The sequence below is a fragment of the Ovis canadensis genome, chromosome 4 (assembly GCF_042477335.2).
Source record: "Ovis canadensis isolate MfBH-ARS-UI-01 breed Bighorn chromosome 4, ARS-UI_OviCan_v2, whole genome shotgun sequence".
NCBI lineage: Eukaryota > Metazoa > Chordata > Mammalia > Artiodactyla > Bovidae > Ovis > Ovis canadensis.
The window spans coordinates 78501494-78519985 of NC_091248.1; the positions used below are offsets into that span (position 1 = coordinate 78501494).

The window sequence follows — 18492 nt, forward strand, 5'->3', positions numbered from 1 at the left end:
TCTGCAAGATATTATTTTTTCCAAAATCAGAACTATAAACTGTTCTGCACCAGGCTATTTCTCGTCTTCATAGTATGTCAACCCATATTTTCACAAGACTTAAACATCAGTCAAACACAGCACACCAAATCCATAGACATGTATTAAGCACCAGTTTTATACAAATCAGTGTTGAGCTCTGTTGGGAGAGAAAACAATTAATACTGAATAATACTAATCATCAACTGTCATAAACTATCAACTGATTTTGAAATGTTTTCTACTATTAATCTGTAAGTATTAGTCTGTAAGGGAGAAGGAAATGGCAACCCACTCCAGTACTCTTGCCTGGAGAATCCCATGGGCAGAGGAGCTTAGTGGGTTGCTGTCCATAGGGTCGCACAGAGTCAGACACAACTGAAGCGACTTACCATGTATGCATGCCTTGGAGAAGGAAATGGGAATCCACTCCAGTATTCTGGCCTGGAGAATCCCAGGGATGGGGGGGGCCATCTACGGGGTCACAAAGAGTCGGGCACAACTGCAGCGACTTAGCAGCAGCAGCACCATTAGTCTGTAAGTCACTCAGTTATATTCAACTCTTTGCAACCCCATGGACTAAACAATGTAGTCCATGGAATTCTCCAGGCCAGAATACTGGAGTGGGTAGCCGCTCCCTTCTCCAGGCGATCTTCCCAACCCAGGGAACGAACTTAGGTCTTCCACATCACAGGCAGATTCTTTACCAGCTGATCCACCAAGGAAGCCCCCAAACTATAAACAGATTATGAAGTGTTTTCTACTGTTAGTCTGTAAAAATATTAACTACAAGGTTCACCATTCTTCAAATACACTGAGAAGATGACAGTGATGATCATTTCTATAGTACAGTGTCTATCCAGTCAGCAAAAACAAGATCAGAAGCTGACTGTGGATCAGATCATGAACTCCTCATTGCCAAATTCAGACTTAAACTGAAGAAAGTAGGGAAAACCCACTAGACCATTCAGGTAAGACCTAAATCAAATCCCTTACGATTATACAATGGAAGTGACAAATAGATTCAAGGGATTAGATCCAATAGACAGAATGCCTGAAGAACTATGGATGGAGGTTCATGACATTGTACAGGAGGGAGGAATCAAGACCATCTCCAAGAAAAAGATATGCAAAAAAGCAAAATGGTTGTCTCAGGAGGCCTTACAAATAGCTGAGGAAAGAAGAGAAGTTAAAGGCAAAGGAGACAAGGAAAGATATACCCATCTGAATGCAGAGTTCCAGAGAAAAGCAAGGAGAGATATGAAAGCCTTCCTCAGTGATCAATGCAAAGAATTAGAGGAAGACAACAGAATGGGAAAATTAGAGATCTCTTCAAGAAAATTAGAGATACCAAGGGAACATTTCAGGCAAAGATGGGCTCAATAAAGGACAGAAATGGTATATCTAACATATGTATAGAAACCTAACAGAAGCAGAATATATTAAGAAGAGGTGGCAAGAATAAACAGAAGAACTATACAATAAAGATCTTCACAACCCAGATAACCATGATCCCATACCTAGAGCCAGACATGCTGGAATGTGAAATCAAGTGGGGCTCAGGAAGCATCACTATGAACAAAGCTAGCGGAGGTGATGGAATTCCAGTTGAGCTATTTCAAATCCTAAAAGATGATGCTGTGAAAGTACTGCACTCAGTATGCCAGCAAATTTGGAAAACTCAGTAGTGGCCACAGGATTGGAAAAGGTCAGTTTTCATTCCAATCCCAAAGAAAGGGAATGCCAAAGAATGCTCAAACTACCTCACAATTGTACTCATCTCACACACTAGCAAAGTAATGCTCAAAATTCTCCAAGCCAGTCTTCAACAGTACGTGAACCATGAAATTTCAGATGTTCAAGCTGGATTTAGAAAAGGCAGAGGAACCAGAGATTAAATTGCCAACATCTGTTGAACCATGGAAAAAGCAAGAGAGTTCCAGAAAAACATCTACTTCTGCTTTATTGACTACACCAAAGCCTTTGACTGTGTAAATCACAATAAACTGTGGAAAACTCTGAAAGAAATGGAAATACCAGACCACCTGACCTACCTCCTAAGAAATCTGTATACAGGTCAAGAAGCAACACTTAAACCCACACATGGAACAACAGATTGGTTCCAAATTGGGAAAGGAGTACGTCAAGGCTATATATTGTCACTCTGCTTATTTAACTTATATACAGAGTACATCATGTAAAATACAGAGCTGGATGAAGCACAAGCTGGAATCAAGATTTCCAGGAGAAATATCAATAACCTCAGATATGCAGATGACACCACCTTTACAGCAGAAAGCAAAGAAGAATTAAACAGTCTCTTGATGAGAGTGAAAAAGTTGGCTTAAAACTCAACATTCAGAAAACTAAGATCATGGCATCTGGTCCCATCACTTCATGACAAATAGATAGGGAAACAATGGAAACACTGACAGACTTTATTTTCTTGGGCTCCAAAATCACTGCAGATGGTGACTGCAGCCATGAAATTAAAAGACACTTGCTCCTTGGAAGAAAAGCTATGACCAACCTAGACAGGACATTAAAAAGCAGAGACATTACTTTGCCAACAAAGGTCTGTCTAGTCAAGGCTATGGCTTTTCCAGTAGTCATGTATGGATATGAAAGTTGGACTATAAAGAAAACTGAGCACCGAAGAATTGATGCTTTTGAACTATGGTGTTGGAGAAGACTCTTGAGAGTCCCTTGGACTGCAAGGAGATCCAACCAGTCAATCCTAAAGGAGATCAGTCCTGAATATTCATTGGAAGAACGGATGCTGAAGCTGAAACTCCAGTACTTTGGCCACCTGATGCAAAGAACTGACTCATTGGAAAAGACCCTGTCGCTGGGAAAGATTGAAAGCAGAAAGCAAAGGGGACAACAGAGGATAATATGGTTGAATGGCATCACTGATTCAATGGACGTGAGTTTGAGCAAGCTCTTGGAGTTGGTGATGGACAGGGAAGCCTAGCATGCTGCAGTTCATGGGGTCACAAAGAATTAGACACAACTGAGCAACTGAATTGATAGTATCTCTAATCTGAGAAAGATCCAGTGACTATAACTTTTCATCTGCTAGTGTGATTACTATATACTATTGTCTAAATATCACAAAGGGAAGAATTCTGTCAAAGGAAAATCAAGTTACTCTAAGGGAATAAATAAAAGGTCAGTCTTCTAATTAATCTGTCATCTCTAACTCATACTTACTGTGTACAGTAAGTCCTATAGTAACTATTTCATATTACCTTGATATCAGGGTCTATACTGGAGAAGGGTATGGCAACCCATTGTGCTATTCTTGCCTGAAGAATTCCATGGACAGAGGAGCCTGGCGGGCTACAGTCCATGGGGTCGCAAAGAGTTGGACACGACTGAGGGACTAAACAGGGTCAATATAGTATATATACCTAAATGTTGAAATTTAAAGAATATTTTACTCAAAAACAAATGAAATTATATAGAAATTGATGGCGATCTTATTACTGTATCTGATTATGGAAACAAGAGCAATTTTTAAAAAGAAAAATGTGTTGCCAAAGGAGTGTTTTTAAAAGAAAACAAACGGTGATTTTGAGTGCTTATTACTGCAACATACTCCACCCCATCTTGATTGATTCAATAAATTTAACCATTTTAAATAGTCTGAGAAATGTTTCAGGTTGAATATTGTCTTAGCATATGTTCACTAAACACACATCTGATTCACTCTGGCATCTCTAAAAACAAAGAGATTGTTCTTGTTAATGCTGTTTTGAAGAGTATTCCCTCAATGCTCAAATTCTTTTATAATGCATAGTAGGCTTTTCAGTCACTGTTTTAAGTTGTTTTATCTATTCTTTATCTACTAATTATATTAAAGTTTTCAAACCATAGGGTATGAGTTTGTATGGATGCTATATGTACTTGACCTCTAGACACACAGCCATCCAGACAGAATTAAAGCCTATATCTCCAGGCCTGTATAACAGATATATCATATGATTACTTCCTTGCCAATGAGACAGGAGCAAGGTGATATGTGCACCAGCCAGGTATACCCTTAAAAGGAATGAGTATACACTCTTTTCCTCTCTTCCCAGCATGATGATAGTGCTGGAACAGCTATCCTGGCCTCAGAGATAGAAACCACATATCGAAAGCAAAAGAGCTGCCTTTCAGTCCCAGACCACTTCATCTCTAAGTGATCAAATTTGACAGAAATAAACATCTTCCTTAATTAAGTTGGGTGGGTCTTTATTAAAGCAACCAAATTTGTATCTTAAATAACACAGAACTTATCTGAGCATAAAGACCCACCCCGGCTTTGCTGACTCTTAAAATTTAATTTCACTTGATTAGACTCTGGCACCAAAACACAACCAGATATACAAGGCATTGGAACAAGTGGGGAAATTGGAACATGAATGCATGTTAGATAGCAGTAGGTATTATTGTTAATTTTCTTAAGTGTGATCATGGTGTGACTACATAAGAGAATGTTCTCATTAAATATGTGTTGCAACAGTTATGAGTGAAGTGGCACAAGATCTGTAATTTGCTTTCAAAACATTCATTAAAAAAGTGTGTATACATGTATATGTTAAACATTTACAACTGTTGACTCTAAATGGTGTTAATATGGAGACTCGTGTTATTCTGATATTTATATTTTTCACAATAAAACTGTAAACAAAGTGTTCCAATATATTCCTTTTGTATTCAAATGTACGTTTTTTAACCATCAGGGAGAATAGTGAGCACTGGCAAGTTGAGCAGGGCCTAGGAGGAGAGCAATACATTTAATCTTAGTAAGTCAAGAATCAGAGACAGAAGAAATCCAATCAATGAAACACATTGTTTCATTGACCTATGGGGGAGGATACTACTGTAACCAAAAAATAGTCTCTGTATTATTAAAAAATGTGAGATCAAGACATGTATACCTCCAAGTAAAAGTACCAGTAAAATTTCAGTTCATTTCAATATGTTGAATGTCACTGAACCATAGCCTTCCAAAGACCTCAAAGAAGCGCTCCTCAAATTGTGGCCCCAAGACCACCAGCATCAGTATTGTCTAAGGAAATTCTTAGAAATGCAAATCCTAGAGTCCCACTCTAAATCTATGGAATCAGAAACTCTGATGTTAGGGCCCCAGAAGTCTAAGTTTTAACAAGCCCCTAGAGGTTGTTTCAGTATTCACTAGTAACTCAGTAGTAAAGAATCCACCTGTCAATGCAGGAGACATGGGTTCGATCCCTGGGTCAGGAAGATGCCCAGGAGAAGGAAACGGCAACCCATTCCAGTATTCTTGCCTGGACAATCCCATTGACAGAAGAGCCTGGCAGGCTACAGTCCATGGGGTCCAAAGAGTGATGGACACAACTTAGTGACTAAGCAACAACAAGAGGCTATCTGATGCACGATCGAGTTTGAGAACCACTGTTTTCGCATGCTACAACAGACCTAGAGCTTGAAGACAACTTGAGCCCCAGAGAAAGCTTGGCTCCTTAGCATGATATATGAAGTCTTTTTTGCTGAAACTCTAGCAATACAGAGGAAAGTACTATACTGTCATGTCCCCATGGGCTGCCTCTAGAGTCAGATAATCTGAGTTTAGTCCAGCTCAACCAATTATTAGCTGTTACTTTGGGCTCAAATTCCTTATCTACAAGATGATGCACCTACCTAGTACCCAGTACTTATCTACAAGATGATGTACCTACCTAGTTAGGTGTTGTGAGAATTAAATTAAGCAATGTATGAAAATCAGAAGATCCAGCAGGGGTTAAATACTGCATCACATTATTATTTTTATAATTATTCTCTAAGTTTCACACTACATGCTGTATTAATATTTAAATACTTGCTGTCTCCCACACACATCATGTTGGTGTACACTTCCTTGCTTTTGCTTGTATTATTACCTCTCCAAAAAAAAAAAAAAAACCTCACAAGTTTCTTCCTCTGGGATAGTGAATATATACTGGATGCATCCTGGTCATCCATTCCCCTCTCCTCCCATCTTTAGCCACAAAGCTTGAATGAGACTGACTTTATTCTAAACTTGAGGATAGGTAGGCCCTGATTTATGTAAACTAATTAGTATCCCACTAGTTACAGTGATTGGTTAAAGGATGGTTATAATTTACAGCCAATGAAAGAAACTAAATCCCTAAACTGAGTTGAAACTACAGAAAACCCTACTCTTCTCCCCGGGGACTCACATGTGAGGCAGATAAGGTCTGGAGTCACAGAAGCCATTTGACTTTTACCAGGGTGCAGTTAAGAGATCAGCTCTTAACTGTTTGAGCTAGTGCATCAAGTCTCACTTGGAGCCAAACCTTTTCATGAACTTAACAGGTAATAAATTCTCATGAATATTGAAGCTGAGTTGGGTCTCTGTCCCTGAGCCAAGTGGATCAAACCATTTGTCCTCTGAGAGACATCACAGGCTGAAGCTCATGTCTTCCCAGAAACCTTCTCTTTCCCTTCAATTACCCTCCAACTGTGATCCCAGAGAGCTCCACCCCTACCTTCATCTCACAGCTAGTGACTGACTGAAATGATCTATTTTTGTGTCTCTCCGTAACTCTAGGTTAAACTCAAAGGCAGGAAGGTAAGCCTTACTCATCTTTGTAAATCCAACAATTAGAAAATGCCTGGCACATGGGATATACACTAATAAACATCTGTTGAGCTGAAGTGAGCTAGGCAGAATAATTTATTCATCTGCAGCTCAGATTAGCTGAGACTCTATTCTATGTGTTTCACATACTGCATTTTAAGTACATGAAAAATGCTTTATTTATTACAATCCTGGCCACTGACGTTCAGAAGAATGTAGGGATCAATCCAAAACATTACTCAAAAATAAATAAATAATTCCTTCCAATCACCGTTTTGGAAGTCACTTCAGAAAACATACCAAAGGCTCCCCTTACAGATAATGGGAAAAGAAAGAACAGTCTAGAGAAGTCATGAAAGTTTTGTAGTTCTAATACTCAGCCAACAGGAAGCCTTATAAAAGCGATGGGATTTCAGGAGCTATTTAAATGACCTAGCCATGAACCATACTCAGCCTTTACCACATGCTCAGTATTATATTAGGAGCTGTAAGAAACACAGAACAGCAAATTACTACTGCCATTTACTGAGCACCTGTTATATTCCCACCTTTGTGCTAAACATTTGCCCAGCATATAGCTACATGCTTTACTAACAATAGTCTCATTTCACACATGAGAAGACTGAAAACCACAGAGCTTAAATAATTCGTCTAATGCCAAATTAAAAAATGACAATACTCAAACCAGAATCTGACTCCATTATAGCACACTAGATCCATTTTTAAAAAATAATGTATGCTAACCAACACAATCTTTTTTTTTTTTTTTTTTTTTTTTTTTTTTTTAATTTTAGTTTTTTATCCAACACAATCTTAATGATGTGAAACAGACTAAGTACAAAGAACTTCATTAGGGTGAGTTTCCTGCGAAAGGTTTCATGATAAAGGCAGGATGTATCCCACCTCTCAACTGAGAATGCCTAGACTTAGGACAGGTGGAATGAAAAGCAATCAAAGGGAAAAGCAGAGGAAATTTCTGCAAGAGAAAAAAGAACATATTAGGAAAAGATACAGAGGCAGCTAGATTTGATATAATGGAATGGATCAAGTTTTACCAATAGGGCATGAAATGTAAAAGCAACCAATTGAAAAGATGACAATATCTAAGTGATGCTTCCTCAAAAAGCATTGCCGAACAATACAGGGGAAATATCTTTTAAAGTTGAAATAATTAGGAAGGTTTGGAGATTTCATCAGAATTTAAAATCTGATGTTTATCTCATTAATCTTAACCACAATGAGAGAAAAATAAGCATTGTGATTTGAAATACTAATTGCAAGATCTAGGGACAAACTGACAAAAGACCTAGCAAAATCATTTTGAAAGAATTTTGGAAATCAGTATTTTTCATTTCCAAAGACAAAGAAAAAATTCTGTGACTGTGGGGATGGGTGAGTGAAAGCAAGGAAGTTCCATTATGGCAACTTCATGAAACGAATATTTATTAAAAAGTGTATCCCATTTCCTGGTGATAAAATATCATCCAGTCAAAGCTTTAACATGATCCATAAACTGGTAATCAATTATATGTTGATTGCCTGCTAGTTTAACAGTTATAATTCTACTAAATGATAGCCCACTCACTAAAATGGTCTGTAGCCCTGTGTGTGTGCGTGCGTGTGTCTATGCGTGCGTGCACGCGTCTCGGTTCCTTCCACCATGCATGACCCGGAGCATTTTCCATCATTCATTATTATAGCAACAAGGGGCCCAAGAGGGTAGTTCTGAATACCATTTCCTCCATTTTTCGGCTGTCTTTGTCTTCCTGTGGCATCTATGTAGCAGAGTAAGCGCAGGGGCATACATGAAAGGAGACTACCATTACTCAGCATGCTACATGCTTTCTGAATCTCTCTATGCTCATATTTCTTTTACACACTAAGGAAAAATACAAGTGAAGAAATGCAAACGTGACCTGTGGCCAAGTGTATATTGCAGTTCAGCATGCAGCTGTCAAAAATACTTGGTCCTTCTCCAAGTCTGAAAAACACATGAAAAACAGCTGTATAGGTAGTCCAAAAGGCAGACAGGAAACATCAAGAGACTGATGCATACGAACAGAAGAGTCCAAAAGTCTGTGGAACTTCCGCTCGCTTGCCTTATGCATGCACGGAAAAAGGTTTTGTTGTTGTTACAGAAAAACTGAAACGCTAACTTATTAATCTTTATGCAAACTTAACTCAAATACGATATAACATGCTTGCTGTGAGCAAGGATGGAAAAATGTTCAAAGTAGGATTTCAACAGATACTGACTTAAAAACAAATGGTAGGTGGATTTCTACAGCCTGCAAGATTGTAAACTTGCCGTTAAATATCAATTCTTAAAGCCCTAAGAAAACAGGGGAAATCAATAAATAGGATACATGTGTTGAGCTAAATGGCTAACATTTTTAAGTATGTACCAGGGAAAAATTATACAAATTCTCAACTATTATTCAAGTGTTACCCCAATAAATAACTTCATTGAGAGTACTTTAAGACTCAAAAAAATAAAAATTGGGACTACATACTAACTCTTCCTAGGAACTTGCCTTTTGACATTTTAATGTGTCTTTTTTAATAGGAACTTTAATAGGCTTACAAAGACCACTAGTGTGTGTTCCACCAAGTTATTTATCACAATTTCCACCCCCCCCCAAAATTGTGAACAGGGTTAATAACATATTATGAAGAAATTATGACCATTCATTAAATTAGCATTACATGTGACAGATTCAATATGAATGCAGTGTTAGAGTTTAAAAGGAGGTCCTAAACATTATATTATCACTTGCATCCACAAAATATTGGGTGAATTACATTGTCAGATGCAATGATCATGAAAGGTTTGATAATACTCTCCAGAATTCACATTCATTGAACAAATTCCACAAACATTCACTGTACCTAGCATGTGCTAGGAGAGACAGTTGCTACTCTCAGAATATGGGAGTTATAATAATGTGAGAACAGAGGCATACTAAAATAATTTAAAAGATTATGTACGGAAGTATGATTAACAATATCTGGAAAAATTAAGAAAAGCTTCAGAACAGAAATAACACTTGGGTTTTGCAGGCTGAGAAAGAGTTTGCCAGACATTCAGGAAAGCAAAAGCAGAAAGCACATCATTCAAAGTCTTGGATTACAGGATTAGAAAAGAGCCATGTTTAAAGAGGAATAAGATCAGTAAACACTGAGGGAGGGTGCTGAGTGGCGGGAGACACTGCTGATGAAGATGGCAGGCATTCTCATCAGAACTGATGGCAAAGCCACAACTGAAGCCCAGATTTGCCGCAAACTTATTTCAGCCCTGAAAGCTCTAGCAGGTTTTCTCGTCTGCAAAGCAGTTGTATAGGAGAAGATTGTATGATGCTATAGTCAGGACAAAATACAAAAAATAAAACATACTGGCTGGTACCTGGTAAGCTTTCAATAAATGGTAAGTAATTAATGTTACTGGATCACTAGTTTCTTACAGACCAAATTATGTGAATAATTTAAAATTGGAAGGAAGAAAAATCCTTCAGACCAAAAAGGATAAAATTTAATGTGGGAAGGAGCACACACCAAATCAGAACTTCCCCCTTTCTGCCAAAGCAAAGGGCTTTTTTAAGACTTCAAGAACTATGGAAAATCTCTCAAAACCTAGGTCTGTGTGTGTTTCTGTCTATCCAACATGATTTTCTGTCTATTTTAAACTTACTTTCCTCAAAACGGCAATTTCTCTAACATGGTCACTACTGAAATCTCTAAAGAAGTACATTATGAGTGTGTCTGAAAGCCCTCTCTGTCAGTGAGCTGCCCCAGCCTCTGTTCCCTCCCCCAACACACACATACCCAAATTCTTCCCCGAACCCCACCCTGCCTCTCTTTTATTGATGTTTTTTGCAGGATGACATAAGAAAGACAAGATAGATTATATCATACAGCAGAGCCCATTATTTATTAGCATTCCTTTCGTGTCTCTCATCCGAAAGGAAAATTCTTAAACAGTGAGGGTTGAGGATCTATATTTTTTTAATAACTGGTTTGAAAGTGAGATAAATTTCTCAAGGTAATAACTAGCCATGATAAGAAATCCAGAAAACTCTTGCCCCAAAAATATTCTAAAAAGAAAAAAATTTACATATTTTGTATAAATACTTCTTTATTTGCAAATATTATCAGTCCCATAAAGAAATAACTTCAAAAGCGAAATATTTGCTTTTTGTATATTGTTAACTCTCAATCCTAAAATCATCAGTGTATTAAAAGTCTACATCCCTGAATTCATTATAGCCAATTAAATTAGGTTGTGAAAAAAATAATGCCAGGAGATTCTTAGCTGAGGTTCAACTTCACCTAAACTCATACAATTTAAAAGGCAAATCAAAATGAACTGGGGATACTGACAACAAGGACTTTAAATTTCTTGAACTGTCAATTCTTATCACAAGGTTCGATGTGCCACTTAACCACTGTTTGGTCTATTAAATGTCCTTGGACTCTCCTAAAAGAAGCAGTTAAAATATCATATCCTGAATTAAAGTCATAAAAACAAATACACCAAAGTAATCATCTTAATATACAGATGCAATCATGTTATCAACCAACTCAAAAAATTCAAAAGTACACCAGCATCTTCAGAAATAAGTAGAAATTAATAAGTAGGATATCCAAAGAACTCTTCGATGTATCTGCTAAATGAACTCTAACTACTCCCTCTGATCCAGTCCCAACCACCAAATACTTCAGGTAACATGGGGTTCTCAGGTAACATAAGCTTGTCCAAAGGCCCTTATGTGTTTGTTACTGTAAGTCCAATGCACCTCAGATACCATTCCCCCATCTTAACCTCATAAAATCCTTCTAGATGTCCTCCATCCCCAGGATCCAACTCCACCACTTTGAAGCTTTCTCCAATCCCCTTCAGGCATAAATAATCCATTCTCCTTCTTTTCTTTCTTAGTATATTCTGCATCACTGCCTGTTATTACTGACAATACTTTTTCCTGGCAATACAGCTAAATTTGGCATATCTCTCTCCCCTCCTCAACTTCCATAAGTGAATAATAATAGCCTTGAAGGTAAGTCAATTTTGTTTTCATTGTCTAGCTCACAGTATTGAGTATAGTCCCTTATAAGTTGGTACTCCAAAAACACCTGTTCAAGTCAACTGAATCCTCATGAAAACAGAAAACCATGTCAAACTGTAGTACTGGATACAGCATGCTAATGATCATCAAGTAGGCCAAGATATCTGACAATATTTTCATAGTCACATGAAAGCCCGGCATCACGCTGTATTCACCATACTTTTCTACCCCAAATAGTCCCCAGTACATAGAAGTCAACAAACATCTGTTGAATGAATGAACAGCAGCAAGTAAATGTGGTATGAAAAAGGCCCTGAAACGATTAGTTTTCACACATGACACTTAAGAAACTAAATTCTAAATTATTTCAGGGCTTAGTAGTATGCCAAAAGACAAAGTATTTACTATATGCACAATGTTAGAGACACTAGGAAATACTAAGCAGAGGGGGAAACGATTAAGGATAACACTGCTTTTAAGAAAGATAAAAGCCTAATAGAAAGACACAGAAGATACAGGTGGGGTGGGGGAGGACAGCAAAAGGAAAATATATGCATGGGAAGGGAAATCACTTAACCATAAAGAATAAACTGTGGCAGCCCAAAGAGGATACAAAAGAAAAAGAATGATCTTTAAATCCATCAGTATTTTATAAAACTCTAACTTCAAAACCATACACAGATTAAGCCTAAAAGCTTTAGTAATTATTAGAGCACTGAATAAATTCTTTCTCTGGGTAATATGAAACAAAGAATTATCACCATAGGAAAAGTACCCCAAAAAAGGGTACTAACCAGGACACATGCTTGCTCAGTCATTCAGTCATGTCTGACTCTTTGTGACCTTGTGGACTGTAGCCCACCAGGCTCCTCTGTCTGTAGGATTCTCCAGGCAAGAATACTGGAGTGGGTTGCCATGCCCTCCTCCAGGGGATCTTCCTGACCTGATCGAACCCAGGTCTCCTGAGTTGCAGGTAGATTCTTTACCATCTGAGCCACCTGGGAAACCCCATTAAACAGGATACTCTTCAAGTATTTCTTGTTCTTAGATCAAGATGGTGTATCATAAAAGAACAAATTGAGTAAACATGGGGAAAGTAACAATAGTACAAAGTAGTGGAAAATACATAGTGGAAAGAGCAATGATTTTGAATCAAAAGGACCACATGGTCATGTTCTAAACCCTGCTCTGACACATTCTAGATACTGTAACTTTGGCTACTTTAATTTCTCTGTTTCTTCACATGCAAAATAAACCTTAGCACAATCTCTATACCCCACTGGGTTGCTGTAAAGACTAAAGAAGGGAACATATGCAAACTACCCAGTTTAGGACCTGGAACATGGTAGGAATGCGTGCCAATCTTAATTCCAAATTTAGCACATTAAAAAAAAAAATAAACCAACTATCCCTAGTACCTACACTTGTATCTTGAATATCAGATACAGTAGTTTAGTCATTAAGTCTCTCTCCTTAAGTGTAAAAAGGAAGTAAACATCTCAGGGAATAGTTAGAACCAAAAGTAACCAGGATGTTAGAAATGGTTCAGTTCAGAAGTTCCAATCTTTACTTGTTAAAGCCCTTGCTAAAGCAGTGATCCGAGGCTCTTGAACCTCACTGATGTATAACATTTCAGAAACTATCGGGGAATATCATAGGTTGTAAACTGCCCGATAAGGAGATTTATTTTTTAAAAAATAGACTATCACCACCACCATTATCTATCTAGACAATGTAAAATAAATAAGTACGAAGTACAAAATGTCAGTACTAAGCACAGTCCGTTAATTGTACAAATTTTAGCTTTATGAAAAATTTACTAATTATTTAATTTTTCTTCATTACCCTAAGACCCTAAGACCATTTAAAACTTTAATGGGGCATAGCATTTGAGAGCCATTAGCTTATCCCAGCATGAACCACTTGTTAAAGAACTCCCCATATTAGCACTTATATACCACTAGTAATTAAAAAAAAAAAAAAAAAACCTCGGAAAACAAGCACGAAAAGTTTCTGCTTTGTAAGAAGAAAGGAAAAACTGGTTTAAAACCTATTGAGACCTAAGTTAGATAAGAAACAAGCATTTTTCATAATAGGTTGGTTCTTTACAAATTTACTACTATCGGGTTTCTAGAATCAAAAAGTGAGGCAAAGGCTCCCTCTGCTGACAAATAGACAAAGAATCTAATCCTATCAAACAGCAATCAACTTTTCAAAAATTTTGCCACTGACTGGATAATCACACAGGCTTTTACTATTCTCTATCAAAGACTAGTTTTACTTTATATCCTAAAACACTGAAATATATCTCCATCTGACACAAATGTGAAAGACATGCATAACGAGGCAACACTCCATATGTATTTCAATAGATCTTTCTAAACTGGCTTTCAAATTTCTTGGTGTCTCTTCCATGCTCTAAGGGTTAACTGAGCTAGAATGTCATACAAAGAGGAAATTAAAGAAGCTAAGAGTTGACTCATGGGAAAAGACTCTGATGCTGGGAGGGATTAGGGGCAGGAGGAAAAGGGGACGGCAGAGAATGAGATGGCTGGATGGCATCCCCGACTCGATGGACGTGAGTCTGAGTGAACTCTGGGAGATGGTGATGGACAGGGAGACCTGGCGTGCTGCGATTCATGGGGTCGCAAAGAGTCAGACACGACTGAGCAACTGAACTGAACTGAAAGAACTGAGGTGGGTTTCAAGAGATTGCATAGTAATTTCTGAACGCAGTGACAACCTTCTCTCCTAGAAATCTCATAAGATTAAGTAAATCAAAGAATTCAAAATTAACAATAGCAGGTTATAAGCACTGGCCCATATATTATTAACACATCCATCTCTAGCAACTATTCTGTAACTTGGGAAGATCAAGAACTATCATTCTTATTAGACTGCAGAGAGACCTAAGGCTCAGGAAGGTTCGACGGTTTGTTAAGGACACACAACCAGTAAGCAGCCAAGCCAGAATTCAAGCCTAATTCTTAGTCTGCTTCTCTGCCTGAAAACTATGCATAAAATAGATACTCTAATGACAATCTGAAAATTCTTTTCTGATTTCAAATTTAACATAACCGAACATCACAAATACATTCAGGGTGCTTATAAATGGGGCTTCTCAGGTGGCACAGTGGTAAAGAATCTGCCTGCCAATGCAGGAGACTCTGGTTCAATCCCTGAGTCAGGAAGATCCCCTGGAGTAAGAAATGGCAACCCGCTAGAGTATTCTTGCCTGGAAAATTCCATGGACAGAGGAGCCTGGCAGGCTACAGTCCACGAGGTCACAAAGAGTAGACACGACTGAGCACACACACATGCACATGCTGATAAATCACATCAGATTTAAAGACAAAACGGTAAAGATCTCACTTTGGCAGACAAAACTCAATATAGCCTCTTGGTGAATTCCTCACTGTAATTTATTTATTCTTGTCTTATTTCTAAAAGGACTGCTTGAAGAGGCAAATAAAACTAAACAAATTATAAAATAAGTAGATGAGAACAGCAGATAAAACCCTCATTCTCCCAATAAAATTACAGAGTAAAATGTTTCTTAAAAGCAGTATTTTTGAGTATATCAATATGCTGCCTTCCCTTAAAAATGGTAGATAAAATTCCGGAGCCAAACACTAAGTGAAAGTGAGAAGCATAAAGGTAAACAGAGCTCCTGGGGATTCTCCTAAACCATATCCCTCAGCATCAGTTGTCATAGTCTCAAAATCTCATATAGTAAAGAAGAAAAACAGTGGGGCCCACTCTACATAGGAAATCCAATTGAGCCTGAATATTATCTTTCTCCCCCTAGTATAAAGCTAAGACCACAAAGGGCTTTACTCTTACAGTAAGGAGAACTTAGAAATAGCATCACCCCACCCACCGACCCCCACCCCCCAACACACACACACACGCCCAAGAGAAAGCAAAATGCATATCTCAAAACTTGGATCAAGATGAAGGAGAACATTCTCTCCTAAGAATTCACAAACCCCAAGCTGATTTTAATGTGGGTTTTCAGACCAAATTCACTCTATTGACTTGCCCAAGAAGCTTCAATCTATGAAGTCAGTATAAAGTGATCCTGGGTGAGAAGCACCACCAAGCCGCTGACAAAAGAAAACTCAAATCTTTGAAGGAACACACCAATCAGTCCCATGGATAGAGTTCCAAGAATATGACTTCACAGGCAAAAATCCCAATGTACAAGGAACAGGAGGCAATATGAGCAAGAGACAGCAAAAATACTAGAAAGCAGCATCGGAACTGCAAAGACTTCATTCACTGAAATTATCAACAAAGAATAAAATTACTACACCCAGCACAGTGAAAAATAATAAAATTATCAAAAAAAAAAAAAAAAGAGAGAGAGAGAAAGAGACATGAACAATAACGTAAGATGGTCTAATGTATCTAATTGGGTTTTCATTATGAGACAATGAAGAGAATTTGAAAGAGGCAATATTCAAAGAAATAACAGCTGAAGATTTTCCAGAATTATTGAAAAGCATCAATCCTAAGATCTAGGTTTAAGCCAAATAAATTGCAAATAGGATAAGTAAAAATAAATCCTCCCTTAGATGCCTGACAGAGAAACTGCAGAACACCAAAGAGAAAAGGAATTTTTTAAAAGCAATAGAGAAAAGACTGATAAACTAGCAAAACAATAACAGATAGACTAAGAGATGACTTTTTAACACCAATGTTTCCCAGAACAGAGCAGAATATGATCTCTTGTGGAGGAGGAAAAATAACTGTCAACATAACATTGAATTCCCAGACTTCCTCCCATCTTCTCCAAAATAAATATTAATAATAATGTTATTACAAAGATTCCATTCACAATAACCAAGGCAATTAAATTCCTAACACACTAACTCTAACTCAACTTTCAGAGCTTAACCTCCTTAGGAAGGCCAAATTAAGTAAGGCCGAACTAAATAATATACACCTACAAGAAATCTTCATCATCATGACATCTTTTCCTTCATAGCACTTGTGCTTTTATACCTGCTTCTATGATTATCAACTTAATATATGTCTCCCTCTCCAAACTTAATGAGGTCACAGACCTCTATTGTTGTTGTTGTTCAGCTGCTAAATTGTGTTCAACTCTTTGTGACCCCTATGGACTGTAGCCCACTTGGCTCCTCTGTCCATGGGGTTTTCCAGGCAAGAATACTGGGGTGGGTTGCCATTTCCTTCTCCAGGGGATCTTCTCAGACCAGGAATCAAACCCACACCTTCTGCACTGGCAAGTAGATTCTTTACCACTGCTGCTGCTGCTGCTAAGTCGCTTCAGTCGTGTCCGGCTCTGTGCAACCCCAGAGACGGCAGCCCACCAGGCTCCCCCATCCCTGGGATTCTCCAGGCAAGAACACTGGAGTGGGTTGCCACTTCCTTCTCCAATGCATGAAAGTGAAAAGTGAAAGTGAAGTCACTCAGTCATGTCCAACTCTTCGAGACCACATGACCGTAGCCCACCAGGCTCCTCTGCCCATGGGATTTTCCAGGCGAGAGTACTGGAGTGGGGTGCCATTGCCTTCTCCCTTTACCACTGAGTCAGCAGTGAAGCCCACACAGACCTTTATACTTATCACCATATTGTTGCTACAGTGCTTGGCACATAAGTGAAAGGAAAGGAAGTGAAGGAAGGATGGAGGGAGGGAAGAAAAGAGGCAGGGAAGAGATAACCAACAAGTAAACAATCAACATAGATAAAACTAAAATTTTTACTAAGAAACATAAAAGGACAGCTAAATGAATAATAAGACATATTATATTCCTGGGTGGAAAGAATCAACATATAAACATGTCAGTTATGCATTAAAATAATCTATAGATGTGATGCAATGCCAGACAAAATTCCAGCATGATTTTTTTCATGGAACTCAATAAACTATTTTTCAAGCCTGAAAGGAAAGTGAAAAAAAAAAACAAGAATAACTTATAAATATTTAAAAACAAGACCAATAAAGAATGATTACTCCTCCCACATATCAAAACATACTTTACATTAATTTTTAAGACAGTATTTGTATTTTTTATAGATACACTATGGACAAATAAATAATTGGCATTCTTTATAGACACACTATTTATGGACACAAATCAAGGGAAAGGAATAGAGTCTAATAGCAAATAAATGACTAAATGGGTAATGCGCATATAAGAAAGTCAGCATTTCAAAGAATATTCATAAATGGCACTTGGACAACAGGATACACATTTGGGGAAAAAATTAAATTAGAGCCTTACTACCTATAATATCTAAAAACAAATTCCAGAAAATTAAGAAAACATGTGAGAATATTTTAGAATCACAGTGTAAGAAAGATCTTCATTAGAAAGATACAAAGATCAGAAGCCATAACAAAAAAGATCAAAACATTAACATCAGAAAAAAACTAAAGTATTTGTACCATTAAGCAAACGAACAAAGTTAAAAATCCATCATTCACAAGACACAACCTTGGGCAAACTGCTTAATCTTATCAAGCCTAAATTTTCTTGTGCCTGAAACGAAAATAATGACCTAATTTACAGGGTTGTTTTGAGAATTAAATGAGAAAGTTAAGGTTAAATCTTTAGCATAGTTTTAGGTGGGAGCACGTAGCAACTGCCCAATGAATATTTTTTTGCTACTATTTTTAAATTAAGAAAATATCACACATCACTTTTGCCCATTAAATGGAGATCTTGAACTTTTTAAAAAAATGACAATATCTGACACTGGCATAGATATTACACATAGCAGAGAAAATGGTACATTTGGGCCATCTCTCTCAACATAAAACAATTTACAAT

General features: G+C 37.6%; 1 protein-coding gene across 4 annotated transcripts in view; it reads right to left on the reverse strand.

Moving 5' to 3' along the window:
* Positions 1-18492, reverse strand: part of BBS9 (Bardet-Biedl syndrome 9) — a 471120-nt gene that overhangs the window by 352122 nt on the left and 100506 nt on the right. The window lies entirely within an intron of this gene.